Source organism: Macrotis lagotis, chromosome 1 (assembly GCF_037893015.1).
Source record: "Macrotis lagotis isolate mMagLag1 chromosome 1, bilby.v1.9.chrom.fasta, whole genome shotgun sequence".
In the NCBI taxonomy this organism is placed as follows: domain Eukaryota; kingdom Metazoa; phylum Chordata; class Mammalia; order Peramelemorphia; family Peramelidae; genus Macrotis; species Macrotis lagotis.
The window spans coordinates 65,143,415-65,159,240 of NC_133658.1; positions in this window are offsets into that span (position 1 = coordinate 65,143,415).

Genomic DNA, 15,826 nt, shown 5'->3' on the forward strand with positions numbered 1-15,826 from the left:
GTTGTTGGCAGAGGAAGATGGGTTTCCTCAACTTCCAGCAGTGACTGGGTGATTCCTTGATGGTCGTATTGTAGGAAGAATTCTCAATGAAGCAAAGGTTGTTCCAGATAGCCTCTGAGGGACCTCTTAAATTCTAAAATGTGATGATGCTATTCTGCTTTGTCCCTGGGGCTATACCATGGCAAAGGTCTACCCCTCTGCCATGGGTAGAGATTATAGGAATTCAGATTTTAGATTAACATAGAGAAGACCTTTGAGCTAACAAGGGTCTATGTGGTGAAAGTGGAGAGGAAAGCTTTAACAAGCAATTTATCTACCAAACTGGAGAAGAGACGAGACCACCTTTATTCTATCTTTCCTTAGGGATGGAGCTGGGGCCGAGTTTACTATAGATAAGGAACATTATATAATCTCTCAGAAATGATCATTGTTCTTGCTTAAATATTTCTATTTGTAAGAAGCAAAGGCTTACTAGGCAATAAATTTGAAAATTAGTGATATAAAAACAACAGGTATCAGCAAAGCTTATTTTTGGGGGGTAAAAGAATGAAATGTTGCTTTAGTCAAAAGTGAGTTCATCATTGAAGGGATCAGAGGATCAAAGATTTAGGAGGGAAAGAAACTTAGAAGGAATCAAACCCAATCTCTCATTTTTCAGATGAGAAAACTGAAGTCCAGAAAGTCCTAAATTCATATAGCTAGTGAGCATTTAGATCTTCTTGGCTCCAGGTCCATCATCCATGACATCACCTTGTCAATGAAGACTATATGACTACTTTTCAGAGATGCTATAGAGAATATTCTTGCACTAAGATATTGATTTGGATTTGATATGCCTCTGAGATTTTTTATAATTCAGTGAGTCTATGGATATGCTTGCCTCTAGTTTTCCTTATCAGAAGCCCAGAGACCTGTTGTCTTCTGACGGGGAGCCCAGGAGATAGATTGATGGCTTTTGTGATTCTCTCACAGGACTGCTCACTGCCTCTCCCCAGAGGGCCTCTAGGAAACATGTAGAGAGTAGGAAAAAAGGAGGAATTTACAGAAACATAATCATAAACCATTTCTTAAGCACTCCCCAAATGATTTCCACTTTTGAGAACTACTCAGTGAACCACATCATCCTATTTGAAAAGCTCAGGGCCTCTGGGAGGCTGAATTTCTTCTGTAATAATGCCTATTGAATCCACGTGATTGACAGCAGTTGAAAAGAAATTTGGCAGTTCAGGTTCTGCTTATTCTCTGCCAGGAGGACTCTGTGTTCCCTGCTAATACCACCTGTTAGCATTTGGGCTGTTCTCGTGGAGCTGCATTGCCAGACATATGCTCACTGCCCCCGTGAAAGTTGGACAAGGGAACAAAATAATCCAGCCCCAAGCAGCCCGTGCCACCTTCTACACCAGATTGGTGCTGGGTGGATGTTATTGTTTCAGACCACTCGGAGCTGGGGATGAAGCTTGTATCCTATCACCTTGGCTGATTTCCCTACTTCTGTGTTGAAATTCTTCATTCAGTGTTGATCACCTGCACGATATTGGGTAGAAGCACTTCAGTACTCTATATTCCTCATCTGAGAAATGGGAATAATAAGAATTGTACTACTTATCTCAAGGGATCTCCTGAGGAGAACACTTTGTAAACCTTAACATTCTACAGAAATGAATTCCTATTATTTTCTAAGCGCAGCTATGTGGTATAGTTGAAAGAGTACAGGAACTCTTCTTCCTGAGTTCAAATCTGGCCTCAGAGCCTTACTAGGCAAGTCATTTAACTCTCTTTGCCTCAGTTTCCTCATTTATAAAACGAACTGAAAAAATGACAAACCACTCCATTATCTTTGTTAAGAAAGCCCAATGGGATCATCAAGAGTCAGCAAGAACTGAAAGTTACCAACAATAACACTATTCTCTGAGGTATAAGCACTTTTTGCTCTATGTGCAATTAGAAACTGGTAAAACAGAGGTGAGAGGCACTGTCTCTCCAGCTGGAGTGCAAATTCATGGGTGGGAGATGCTACTGCTCTCTCTTCATGATCATGTCCTAAGAATACCAAAGTAATCGTACCATCAATCAATGATAGTCAATGTTTATTAAGTTCTACTATGTATCACAAGGAAGGGATTCCAAACAATTGACATTCATATTGCATTTTCAAGTATGCCAAGTGCTTTTCATCTATGAATATATTTGATAATCTAAGAGGTGGTATGATCTCATGCATAGAGAGATGACCTGGAAGCTAAAGAGACTTTAAACTCTGATACATATTAGCAGCTAGGTGGCTTAGTGGAGTGTATACTTGACCCAGTCAGGAAGAGTCAAATTCAAATCGGGCTTCAGACGTTAGCTGTGTGACCCTAGCTAACAAATGTAACCTTTATGGCCTCAGTTTCCTTATCTGCAATATTACCTCTTGTTCGGAGGATAAATGAGATGCTTTATTAAAATGCAGGTGATACAGTAGATGGAGTACAAAGCCTAGACTTAGAAAAACTCATCTTCCTGAGTTCGAATGCTTTGTTTTTGTTTGTTTTTGTTTTTTTTGCAAGCATTGGGGTTAAGTGACTTACCCAAGGTCACACAGCTAGGTAATTATTAAGTGTCTGAGGCTGGATATGAACTCAGGTCCTCCTGACTCCACAATCAGTGATCTAACCACTGTGCCACCAAGCTACCCCCATTGAGTTCAAATCTGACCTCAGACACTTACTCACTAAGTGAACCAAGGTCCATCCCCTATCCTCTAGCAGAATTGAATCTCCCAGCAACCTAGTGAAATAATCACTATAGGTATTATTCTTATTTTACAGATGAGACAACCTAAGCTCATAGACATTAACATATTTGTGTCTGTGTTAGTAAGAGATGACATTTAAACCCAGGCCATCTTGATTTCAAGTTTAACACTTTAATAAATATGTTACCCTGTCTCTGATATGGGAGAAAGAATAATGAACAGGGAATAAAATAATCAGGGTTGAATAGTTATAAGTTGTTCTTTTCTGAGCTTTGCCATTTTGTAGTCTACAACCCCTTCCAGCTATAACATTTTACATTCTAACCTTTGGTATTCAAAATTTTTGATATTCTGTAAATTCATTTTTCTTCTCAACCCCACAGAGCTGGGATTAAAACTGGTTCTCTTGACTTCTAGTCTGACTGTCTTTTCCATGGTACCATGTTGCTTCCCACCATGTGGAATCAAAACCAGGTTATTTCCTTTCTCTGAACAGTAACTGAATGAGTGATTGGCAGACCTCCTCATCTTGGGGAGGCCAATTATATATCTTGACTACATATGGACCAAATTTCACTGAATATATTGAAGATGCAACTGGAACTCATGCCCATTTGAAACCTTTAATTAGCCATCATTTTGTTCTAAAATGGTGGACACCAACTTGAGTGGTCTCTGGTGACTTTGTCTCTGGATGTCACAAGCATCTATCTCCCTTCACTTCTGTGGAACAGACTGATTGACTCCAATGACCTCCAGTCTCAAGCAGTTCCTGCTCAGCTGCTCAGCATTTTGTCACATCTATCTATCATGAAGTCAGGGACTCTACACAACATTCTCTGGCACTTAGAAAATGACAGGCACTTAGAAACCTTTTGAAAATCAGCCCCTGGAAGGCAAACTATTGCCTCAGGGAAATTCAGGCTGCCCTGACTCAGTTTCCCTCTCACTACTTTACTCTTCACAGGCAGGATAGATAATCTCTAAGTCTCTTTTTCCTTATCTGGAAAATGAGGATAATATTTGTGCAATGTGTATCCCACAGTGTTCAAATTTAGGCATTTTTAGATGGAGGGGATTTAAAGATTGCATTGTGGTATAGTGGGAAGACGTCCAGATTTGGAACTTGGATAAGTGGCATTGCCTTAGTTTCCTCATTTGTGAAATGAGGGAGTTGCACTAGAAGGTCTCTAATTCTAAATCTATAAATATAGCTATTTACTGAGTCAGCAGAGTCCTAAGATTGAGACCCAGAGATTGGAAGTTATTTGCCCAGATAATCAAGGTGGGAGCTGGGATAAGAATTGTAGTCTTCTATCTCCACTGCCCCTCCTTTTTCCTCAGGAAGAAGTTTGAACAGTTTTTCCTTTGGTTCCTTGTGGACCACCCAGGGACAGCTGCCACTGGCAGATGCAGACATTGGGGGCCATAATTCTGAAATGGGTTTTACCAGGGCTGGTGAGGGCCCATGCTCTTGTGCTGTCAGTCAGCAGATGGTAGGCTTTGTTAAATGGATGGCTTGCACTAAGATTTCATTACCACCAAAACTACCAGCCCCCTCTTAAGAACATGATGAATTGTCTCTGCCAGAATACAGATCCATTTATAGGAAGCAGCACTGTAGATTCCATGCCAAATCTGTCTTGTCTGTTTCCTCCTCTGAGCTGAAAGCACTGATTTGTATTTCTTATCAACTGAGACCTCTGCCCCAGTTGGGCAGGGGAGGTTCCATGGTGGGGGGGGGATTGCCTTGTCTGGCCTTGAAATATTCTCCTCTATTCAGCACCCCAAATGATATGGCAGAAATAACGTGGGGTTTAAAATCAAGTATTCTCACTGAAACCCAACTCTCTTCTTATGTAACTGGTTGTATGTTCACTCATTTCCCTCTCCCTGCACCCCTTCACTAGGAAGCTAAGTGATTCAGGGGATTGAGAGCTGGACTTGGGTCAGGAAGACCTGAGTTCAAATCTTGTTTTAGATACTCACCTTCTGTTTGACTCTGAGCAAGTCTTTTGACCTCTGCCTGCCTTAGTTTCCTTAACTTTATAATGGGGATAATAAGCAACCTTTACCTCCCATGATTATTGTGAGGATCAAATGAGTTATTTGTAAAAAAGAAACACATCATAGTTCTTGGAATATATTAAGGGCTTAATTAATGTTTGTTTGTTTTTTTCCTTCCATTCACTGGTTGAAGCGGAGATGGTGGAATACTCTTCTTTCTATTGCCACTTTTTTTCTGTAAGGCAATGGCGTTAAGTGGCTTGCCCAAGGCCACACAGCTAGGTAATTATTAAGTGTCTGAGGTCGGATTTGAACCCAGGTACTCCTGACTCCAGGGCAGGTGTTTTATCCACTGCACCACCTAGCTGCCCCCCTATTGCCACTTCTAATCTCTCTAGATACCACCATTGCTCTGGAACCTCTTCTCTTTTGAGATCCGCTGAGTCTAAATCTACCATCCAAGACATTCCCCTTCTTTCTCGGACCTTCCACATGCATATTGATAATCCCTCCAATACTCTAAACTTCCAATTCCTCATCTTACTCATTTCTCATAACCTATTCCTCCACCCTACCCCCAGCTCTACACTAAGATGGCCCTACCTTTGAATGCATCATCACCCACAAAATTACCATTTCTATGATCATGAACTCTTAAATTCTTTTTTTTTTTTTAATCATAGTATGTTGTCATTCTACCTGTCCCTATACCTTGCAATCCCAGGCTTTTCATTGTCCTTACCCCGAGGTCTAATCCTTTGACTTCTCTGTTCTTTCCTGCCTGCTCTGCCTATACTTTCCTGTCTTTCCCCATTTTGACCCTTTGGTGAATCAGCCTAACTCTTCTTTGTCTTTTTCCTGCCTATCACCTAGCTTGTGCTGCCAAGTCTCAGCCTTGGATTACTCCCACCACCTGCTGCCTTAGCTCCTACTAATGTGTGGCTGAACAAAGTTGGAGAAAATAATGAAACGGTGGAGACTGAATCCATTACTAATGTAGTTTACATAATTTTATCTGGGTCCTCTCAGCAGCAAGGCAATCTTTTTGTACTCCCTTCTAATTGATTCACTATCCTACTCACAATTGTCACTTGTCTAGACTTTTCATTCCTTTTGAGGCCTCCCATAGTCTCCTTGCCCCTATTCTTTCAATTGAGTACCATGTCTTAAAAGTCACTGAAAATGGAGTCTATCTGCTGAGCACTTCCTTTTCTTGCTTCCTTCTTGAATCTCCTATCACTTAAATGCCTTGTCTTACTATCTCTTCCTTCACTCCTGCCTCATGTGAAAAGACAACTCTGCTCATTGACAATCTTTTCACAAGCACAATTGATCTCATACCATCCTGTTTTTTTATGGCAGATTGCACCTTCTAGCATCCCTTCTTTTCTTCCATCTTTCCCTGTCTACTGGCTGCTTCCCTCATGCCTATGTATTTGCCTGTGCTTCCTCCATCCTCAAAAAACTCTCACTTGATCCAATCTCACTAGATTCCATATCTCTCCTTCTTTTGTAGGTAAACTCCTTGAAAAGGCTAGGTGCAGGGGGCAGCTAGGTGGTACAGTGGATAGAGCACCAGCCCTGGAGTCAGGAGTACCTGAGTTCAAATCCGACCTCAGACACTTAATAATTACCCAGCTGTGTGGCCTTGGGCAAGCCACTTAACCCCATTTGCCTTGCAAAAAAAAAACCTAAAAAAAAGAAAAGGCTAGGTGCCTCCCTTTTCTTTCCTTTCTTCTTAAATCTCTATAGTCTGGCTTCCAGCCCCATCATTCAACTCAGACTGCTCTCTACAAGGATCTCTTAATTGCCAAATCTATTGGCTTCTTCTCAATTTTCATCCTTCTTGACTTCTTTGCAGCCTTTTGAAACTCTTGATCACCCTCTATCTTTGGTACCTTCAACTGTATGGGCTTTCATGGTATTACTCTCTCCTGCTTTTTTTTCTACCTGTCTACTTTGAGTCATATTCAGCTGCTAACTGTGGTGCTCCCTAGATCTCTGTTCTGAACCATTTTCTCTTTGCCCTCTACACTAATTCATTTGGTGATCTCATCAACTTCCATAGATTCACTAACATTTATATGCTGATGATTCTGAAATCTTTTATTTAACCCTAATCATTCTGCCATCTGGCAATCTCTCATTTCCAGTTATCGATTAGACAACTCTCATTGGATTTCCTGAAGACAACATGAACAAAGTTGAACTCATTACCTTTCCCCTCGTAGCTTCCTAACTTCTAAACTTCCTTAGTACTGTTGAGATCACCACCATTTTCTCAATCACACAGCTTTACAATCTAGGTGCCATCCTTGACTCTTCACTCTCTCTCAACACTCCTCTCCTCCCAATATCCAATCTATTTCCAAGACCAATTGATTTTACTTTTATAACATCTTTTATATAACGCCCCATCTTGTCTCTGTCTCTATTGCTGCCCTGATACAGGTCTTTATCACTTCACACTTGGACTAAGATTGATCTTCTAGCCTCAAGCCTCTTCCCACATCAGTCTGTTTTCTATTCAGTTATCAAAGTGATCTTTCTAGGACTCAAGTGTGATCATGTTACATCCTCCAATCCTTATTTAATAATCTCTAGTGGTTCCTTATCACCTCTAAGTATAAAATTCTCTATTTGACCTTAGAATTCTTTCATAACCTGACCCAACTCCTACATTATTTTTATACCATACTTACCCCTATCTGGGAATCCAGTGACACCAGCCTCCAACGTATTCTATCTTTCAACTTCAAGCATTTTCTTTGGTTGTCTCCCCCATATCCAATGACTGGAATTCTCCTCCTCCTCATCTCTGCCTTCTGGCTTCCCTTCCTTCAAGGGATATCTCCCTTTGAGGCTCTGCTAAAGTCTCACCTTCTGCAAGAAATCTTTCCTAGACCTCAGTGTTAGTGCTCTTTCCTCTGACACTGTCTTCAATTTATCCAGGATATATCTTGTTTATACATAGTTGTTTGCATGTTGTCTTTCCCATTAGAATATGAGGTGCTGGAGAGTAGAAACTGTCTTTTGCCTTTGAGTCCCCAGTGCCTAGCACAATGTCTAATGCAGAGTAGGAACAGAATAAATACTTGCTGATTGACTAAGTATGTGTCTATGTACTTGACTCCATCATCCCACCTTTGTCCTGGGTGGAATTTTTGTCAGAGGGTAGTTCTGAGAATCAGAAATTGAAGGGACCTTTATCTTAGGTCAGGTAGAAGTCTGGAAGAACACCCTAAAAGAGTGGAACTCAAAGTGAAGAATGAGGGCTAATGTAGAAACTACCTTCTGTCAGCTGAAGAATTGCATAGTAAACCTTTTTTTTCTGAGTAACTAATATTTATGCTGGATCTTAAGCAGTTTGATCAAACCTTCTGTAGAGAGGTGTTCACATTCATTCCGATTTAGCTCATTTGGGCCTGAGAAAATGGACTTTTAACAGGCGGCAAATTAAAATGTCAAGACCAATCATACCACCCTCTTGTTTACATGCCTGTTATTATTTTGTTCTCCTGGACCTGGAGGGATGGTTCTTTTTGGGAACTGCTGAGCTACTGTTATCACATAAAGAAACCATCTCTGTGATAACATTCCCCAGCATTCAGACACCTCAATTTAAATTGCAATCTTCATGGCCTGACCAGAGAGCTTCCCAACCCTCAGACCTTTCAGATCCAATTTCAATAAAACCCAAGCTTTTAGCTGAGATAACTGCAAGAGCTTGGGCATCACTCAGAAGTGAACTCACTTGAATGTTAAAGATGGAAGCAGGGAAGATTGGGACAGGATTATAGCTTTTGGTTCTAAAATTCTTTTGTTACTGTTTGTTGTTCCTCCTTCATTCTCAAAGAGGACCGATAACATCAGGGGAGGGATGTCTTGACTTTCAAGTGAATTGATTTAACCTTGAGTCTGAGGACACAAAGTGCAGGATGAAAGGCAGCTAGGTGGTGCAAGAAAACTGGGCCAGGAGTCAGAAAGATAGTTCAGATCTGGCCTCAGACAACTTAACTAGCTGTGGGATGTTAAGCTAGTTACTGAACTTTTATCTGCCTCAGTTCCCTCATCTGTAAAAGAGGAATAATAATAGCACCAACCTCCTAGATTTAATGAAGCACCTAGCCTTAGTTTCTCCATCTATAAAATTGGGGTAGAAATTAGCATCACATTATAAAGTTGCTATGAGAAAATTGAAATAGCACACATACAATTCTTTGTAAACCTTAAAGTGCTTGTGATGGTGATGATAATGATGATATTGATAACGAAGCGATGCTGCTGCTGCTGCTGATGTTAATGATGATGATGAGGAGGAGGAGGAGGAGGATGGAACCGAGACCCAGAGAGGAAAATGATGAATTAGTGCTCTGATGAATTAGTTAAGTGACACTTATCACTAGTTAGTGTCAATACGGCATTTTGATTCCAGTTTCTCTAATTAAATTCAGAACTCTCAGATAATCTTAAGATGGTCCCTATTAGCTTTAGTATTCTAAGTCCATCATGAATCTCCAACATTTTACGTGCTAAAGTTCCTTCAAGCTCTACCATTCCATTTTCTAGGACTTCGACATCTTTGAGCTCAGATTAATTGTTAACTGGTTGTGAGGAAAATGGATCCTCAAAGGTAAGAATACCAGAGCTCAAAGAGAAACAAGAGTGCACTGTGAGCACAATGGCAAGAATGTAGGAGACATCAGTTCAGGGACCTTTGCAATATTGGAAAGAAGCTAATATTCTCAAATGTCCTTTCTAACTCTAATATTATGTGATTCAATGAATCTATTTGCTCTAAGACAGATAGTCCTTAATAAAATGGACCCTCCCTAGAAGCATTGGATGCCTGCCAGTGGGTACGTCAACAGACTGTACTCCTCATACCATTTTGCTCCCCCCTCCAATAACCCTTCCCTCCTGCCTTGTTGACAGACTGCAAAACAAGAAGCTACTATACCCATTGGAATCTGGGTTCTGCTGTCCTCACAAATCTGCCTGATAGGAAACCCCAGTATAGCCAATGATGGAGAGCTAGTTTTTTTTTCCAATATTCGCCTTTTTTCCCATTCTAAGAGCCTTCATTGTAGGAGGTTACCCTACATGTTTGTATGTGTAAGTGTGTTTATGTATATGTGTGTGTGATGGTGGATGTGTGTAGTGTGTGTGTGTTTGTGTATATGTGTGATGTTGTTTTTGTGTATGCATGTGTTTGTGAATGTGTGTGTTTATGCGTGGTGTGTGTGTGAGTGCGTAATGTGTGTATGGGGAGATACCAATATGTCAGTCAAACATGAGAAAGAATCACTACCTTTAAAACCAACTATCTGTTGTGTTGATAACTCAATTGTTTTGTCTATACAACAGCAAATTAAAATATCAAGCCCAATCTTGCCCCAGTCTTGTTTCAAAGGCTGTTATTATTTGGAATTGTTCATGTTTCGATCCATTGTCTGAGTGCCAAATCAACAGGGGCCTCAGAGGGTTGCCTTGGAGGGAGGGAGGCAGGTGGTGCTGCTGTGGGGTGGCAGGAGAGGGAGGCCCAAGAATACCCAGGCCTGTTGTTTAGCCTGTCAGGATTTCTATTATTAGCCCAATTTGGGGCAATTAAAATTCTGCAATCAGGATTCGCCTCTGGCTAGAGCTGAACATTTCACATAGGAGCCCGGGTTATTTCTGATTTCATTAAAAGCATCTTCACATTCCGAAGAGCCGATCCAGGCTGGTTTAGGGGGATCTTTAAAAACAATCGCTCTCTGATGATAGATGAAATTTGAATGTCACTTAACATGCACTGTTTCTGCTATTCTAGACATTTCAACCAATGTCGTGACTCTGGATTTGAAAGAGAAGAAAAAACAATCTAGGCAAAGATCTGCTGTCAAGAGGAAGCCCCGTAAGGGGAAGACTGGGAAGAACACCTGGGAAAATGGGAGGTCTCCATTCTAGTTTTGTATCTTACACTAACCTTGAGCCATTCACTCCCTTTCTTTGGTCTCAGTGTTTCCCTCTTTAAAATGGGCATGGGGGGATAATACCAGCTGATTCTTCAATGTCTGAGACAGCTCTAAAGTTCTGTGATTCAGGGTTTTCCCAAGTTCCTTCTGCTATTTTATTTCTAAAATGAAGAACAAGGATTTTGCCTCCAAACATAATCAAATGAGAAGGGAAAATGTTAACTGAGTACTGATCACTGCGATCAGAATCCTCAATAAACTTCTTGGAAGCCAAGACATTTCTGGGAATTAATTGCTCCTTATTTTCTAGAGAAAACTCATTCCCCTCTGCTCCAATCAGATTTCTGACTTTTTTCCAATTGTGATAAACACCTGTGGGTCTGGGACTTCCCATACTCAGTAGGCAACATGAAGTGGCCTTTACTATAGGATTAAAACTCACCTTCCCCTGGTATTACTTCCTTCATTTTCTCTGGCAGCTTCCTGCCTATCTGTTTGCAAACAAGTCTCACCTGACAGTGGGAAATACTCCCTTGTAAAGGTACATAGAAATCTGACAGGTAGCAAACAGAATTGTATATTGGTGGCTAGAGTCCCATACTGCCTGATTGTGCCAGTTGGGCAGTTTACCTCAGAGCCACTCACATGGGTTCTTATTGGTTAGCAAGCATTTATTAAGAATTAACTATTAACTATCTGCTAGTTGATTTGTGATCTCATTTGGAGTTTTCTTGGCAAAGATACTGGAGGGGTTTGCCATTGTTTTCTGCAGCTGGTTTGACAAATCTATGAACTGAGGCAAGCAGATTAAAGCGTCTTGCCCAGTGTCACATGGGTAGTAAATGTCGAAGGCCATATTTGAATTCATGATGAGTCTTACTGACTCCAGGCCCAGCACTTCATTTGCCTCATCAATCTCTCATTGCCTACTCAAATGCATTTCCATGAATGTCACCATACTTTCTCCTCCTGCAGGGTTTCCTTTCTTCCCTTTCCCTTAATCCTCTCTTTCTAGTTTCTTTCCCCATTAGATTGTAAACTCCTTGAGACTTAGCACAGTGCCCAGGAGATATTGTAGTTATCTTATAAATGTTTCCTGACTGATTGATTGATAGAGTTGGAAATATGGTGGTCTTGACCTCTTAGCCATGGTCTTTACTTGGCATGATATTGCTTATGGCTCCCTCTGATGGTCAAGGTAATATCTTTAGTAGCTGTGACCAATGGGGAAAGAGGAGGTGTTGTCACTGACAACCCTGTCACTGTAATACAGAGTGTGGGTTCATGTTATCTATCTGTTGTAAGCTTTGCTCTTCTGACCATGCCAACTGCAACCTTGGACAGTTCTTTGCATACTTGGGCAGTCAAAAGAAGGACTGGGGGAATCATGAAAACCTCTTCTCCATTCTCTCTGTGTGTGGAACACTGTACATCCCTATTTGATCCTTGACTGACTCTCTGTTTGAATCACAAATCATGGCAGCTAGGCAGCACAATGGAAAGAGCTCTAAACCTGGAGTCAGGAAGACCCAAGTTCAAATCCAGCCTTTGACTCTGGACAAATAATTTTCCTGCTTCTTGCCTGTTTCCTCAACTGTAAAATGATGATGAAATGAATTAAGTGAGTATTAAATGAAATAATAACTATAAAATATTTAGCACAATAGTATGCAATATATTTAATAAATGTTTATTTTCAATGCTCAAATTAATTATAAATTTTTTATATACATGTATATATAAAGTCATAAAACTATCTGCATCTAGAGTAAGAACTGATAAATATAACTTTGCATAGAATAATTTACATATATATACATACATATGTTTATTTGTGACTAATGAGAGACATATTTAAGATAAGGGGTGAGAGAATAAAAAAATATGTGATTACTTTTTTGTATATTTAAGAGGAAAAGCAAGTTATCCAGAAAAGACTTGCAGTTTTATGTGTAATAATCTTTTAAAAAAATTTTTGCTGTGTTATGGAAATGCTTGTTTCATTCCATAAATTATTAAAGAAATAAATTGATTTAAGAATCCTTCTTTTTTTTTCATTCTTTTCTCTGTAAAATTGTCTCCTGTTCCTTCATGCTCCCTAACATGTCTTGCCCTGTACCATATTTATCTCCATTCCCTTGTTAGATTTTAAACTCATTGAGCATATCCCTAACAAGTATCTGTACTTTTTTCTCTTCCCTCAGTGTCAAACTCAAGTACCACTTCTTCTCTGACTTCTCTGCCCTCCCTCCCTCCCTCCCTCTCTCTCTCTCTCTCTCTCTCTCTCTCTCTCTCTCTCTCTCTCTCTCTCTTCTTAGAAAGCAGGATCATAAACTACGAGGACATGGAAGAACCTTAGAGTCATCTCTGTTACCTGCCTTGCAAAGAAAAGGAAACTGAGGCCAAGGAATGGGAAGCCCCTTGACATATGTCACTAGACTATATAACTGGGTCTCAATCCAAAATCTATGGATTCCAGGTCCAGCTCTCCTAGGGAAAAATACTCTTATTTAAAATTTTCATTCTGAATCAACTGGCCATCATAAAAGGAGAACATTTCCATAAGTAAAATCATGCATCCTCATTGTTTATAGCTTGCTTTTTAATGTATTAAATTAATATAATAAATTCAAAGTTATTTTCAAAGTTGTTAGGCTTGTTGTGTTCCCTTCAGAGCTTCCGTCTGTTCCCTTCTGTGCATTTTTTAAAGATACTTCAATGACCATCTTTAATTTCTTTTCTTTTTTGGCAATATTATTATAAGTTTCATCTTCCCTCCAAATGCTCCTTCCTTCCCCCACATTAGAAAAGCAGAAACATAAGCTTTGTCACAAATAATCTTGGTCAAGAAAAACAAATCCACACACTTGTCATGTCCGCTTATGCCCTCATTTTAAACATTGAGTCCATCAGCTACCAGACAGGAGGTCAATATTCTTTTGCCTACTTTATGCTTTATGCCTATCCTGTGTCCCTAATGTGTTCTAAGCACCCCCTCACTCAAATCCAATTCACTTGTTTGTCATGACTTCATCTACCTGATGTCATGATCTTCAACAATGAAGGACAAACATCACCAGTATGTTTTACCATCACTACCACGCTTAGCCTTGCCTATACATACATACATACATATATATGTATATGTATATATCATCTTCCCTTGTTAGTCTGTAAACTCTTTGAGAGCAAAGAATGTTCTGAATTCATTTCTGTACTCCAAATACCCAATACTATACTTTTCATAGAATAGTGTTCATTGAACAGAATGAGGAACTGTCTCCTCTAACTGTCTCCTCTAAAGCCTCATAGTAGTATGGGACTAACTTTGGATTCTCAAAGGCTCTGCCCACAGGGCCCAAGTTCCTTTGGGTTCCATCAGACTGGAATGACATTATGACAGACTGCAAGTGGTCAAGATCCCAATTAGCAAAGTTAGGAGGATCAAATTACCAAATCAGCTGCAGGGTTAGTCAACACATCTCTTAGAAACTATGTGTTAGATCCTAGATGGGTGACAAATTGTTCTGGAGGAAATTGTGACTAGGGGTGCCTTCTATTCTCTTCTCTGACCCATGCAAAGCTAAGGCCAGAGCTGACTGGCTTCACGGAACATATCATCTACAGCGGTATCATCACCTAATGCCTATATTAGGCTGAGAGAGATTCTGAGCTTCTCTCTTTGTGGGTTGATTTGGGGGAGGTGAGTGAATCTGTAGCTCAGGGCGGCTGAGGACATCTTGTTGTAATATGACATAAACTCAACCGTAAAAACTAATGGTCTGGAATATATCCAGGCTTTAAAGACTTATGGCTAATGCTGCATATTCTATAAGCAATAAGGGGCCATCAGAGTAGGATTTGTCAGGAGAAACCTCCACCTGAAATTGAAAAACTACACAAGATTTCTGGCAGTGGTCATCAGTCTTCAGAGAGGCCTGATTTGACTTTTATTGAAATACGATATTTCCAAGTAAAATCTATAAGAAGGAAGGATTCAGGAGGCCTGGATGGTCCTCTTGGAGTTGAAGGGCTCACCCTTAACCCACTTGATTTTAACAACACCAACAAAATCGACATTTATTTTTAAAAAATCTTGTCATATGGAGAAAGGGCTTTAAAAATGAAGAATGCTAGAACATACAACGTTAATGCTAAGGGACCTTCAAGATCACCCAAATCAGGAGTTTTTAATCTAGTCTGTGAATGCTTCCTTCCTTCCTTCCTTCCTTCCTTCCTTCCTCTCTCTCTCTCTCTCTCTCTCTCTCTCTCTCTCTCTCTCTCTCTCTCTCTCTCTCTTTTCTTTCTCTCTCTCTCTTCTTTCTTGAGTTGATAACTATTTTAATCTATTTGGTTTCATTTATGATCCTATATATTTTATTTTGTATATTTCAAAAATGTTATTTTAAGAAGGGGGCTCAATACCAGATAGCCCATAAAACATATAAAGCAAATATTTTATATTTTCATTGATGAGGAAATTAAGAGGGGGGGAATATTCTTCAAGATTTGCCACATGGTCAGGATCAAAGTCAATACTAGGGCCCATACTAGTCTCTCAAACCAGTGCTTTTCAAAGGACACTGAACTGTTGTAATGATGCTCAGTGGTTGGGATATGACTCTAAATCAGAAGCCCTGTTATTCCAGTCCTTCCTAAGCCTGTCTTTATTGTTGTTCTTGGGGAATTTTCTTTGCTCAGATGTTTGGTCAGTGATTCAGATACAGAGCATGGTATAAATGAGGCCCAAATTCAAAGGACAATGTGTCTTTTCTTGTTAGTTCCAGGTTACTACCAGTATCTTCTGATTATAGAGTTCTTTATAAAACCAGGACTCCTTGTCATTTAAAGCCTACAGTTCTAGGATTGGAGTGGGTGGTGCTATTTTCTCCATATTAAGAGGCCTCAGGATGAACCTGTAGACTTATATTCACTCTTGACCTGAAACTTAAGGGAGGAAATCACATTTTTCTTGAACTCTCTGACTCAAATACTATTGCTGTGGTTGCTGTTTTGCATTATGTCCCCACCCCAGAATTGTACTAAATAGGGTCCCTCAAAAGACAAGAATATGTCTTTTTGGAAAAAATCCTCAATCTACAAAGTAAATCATAGGACAGTTATT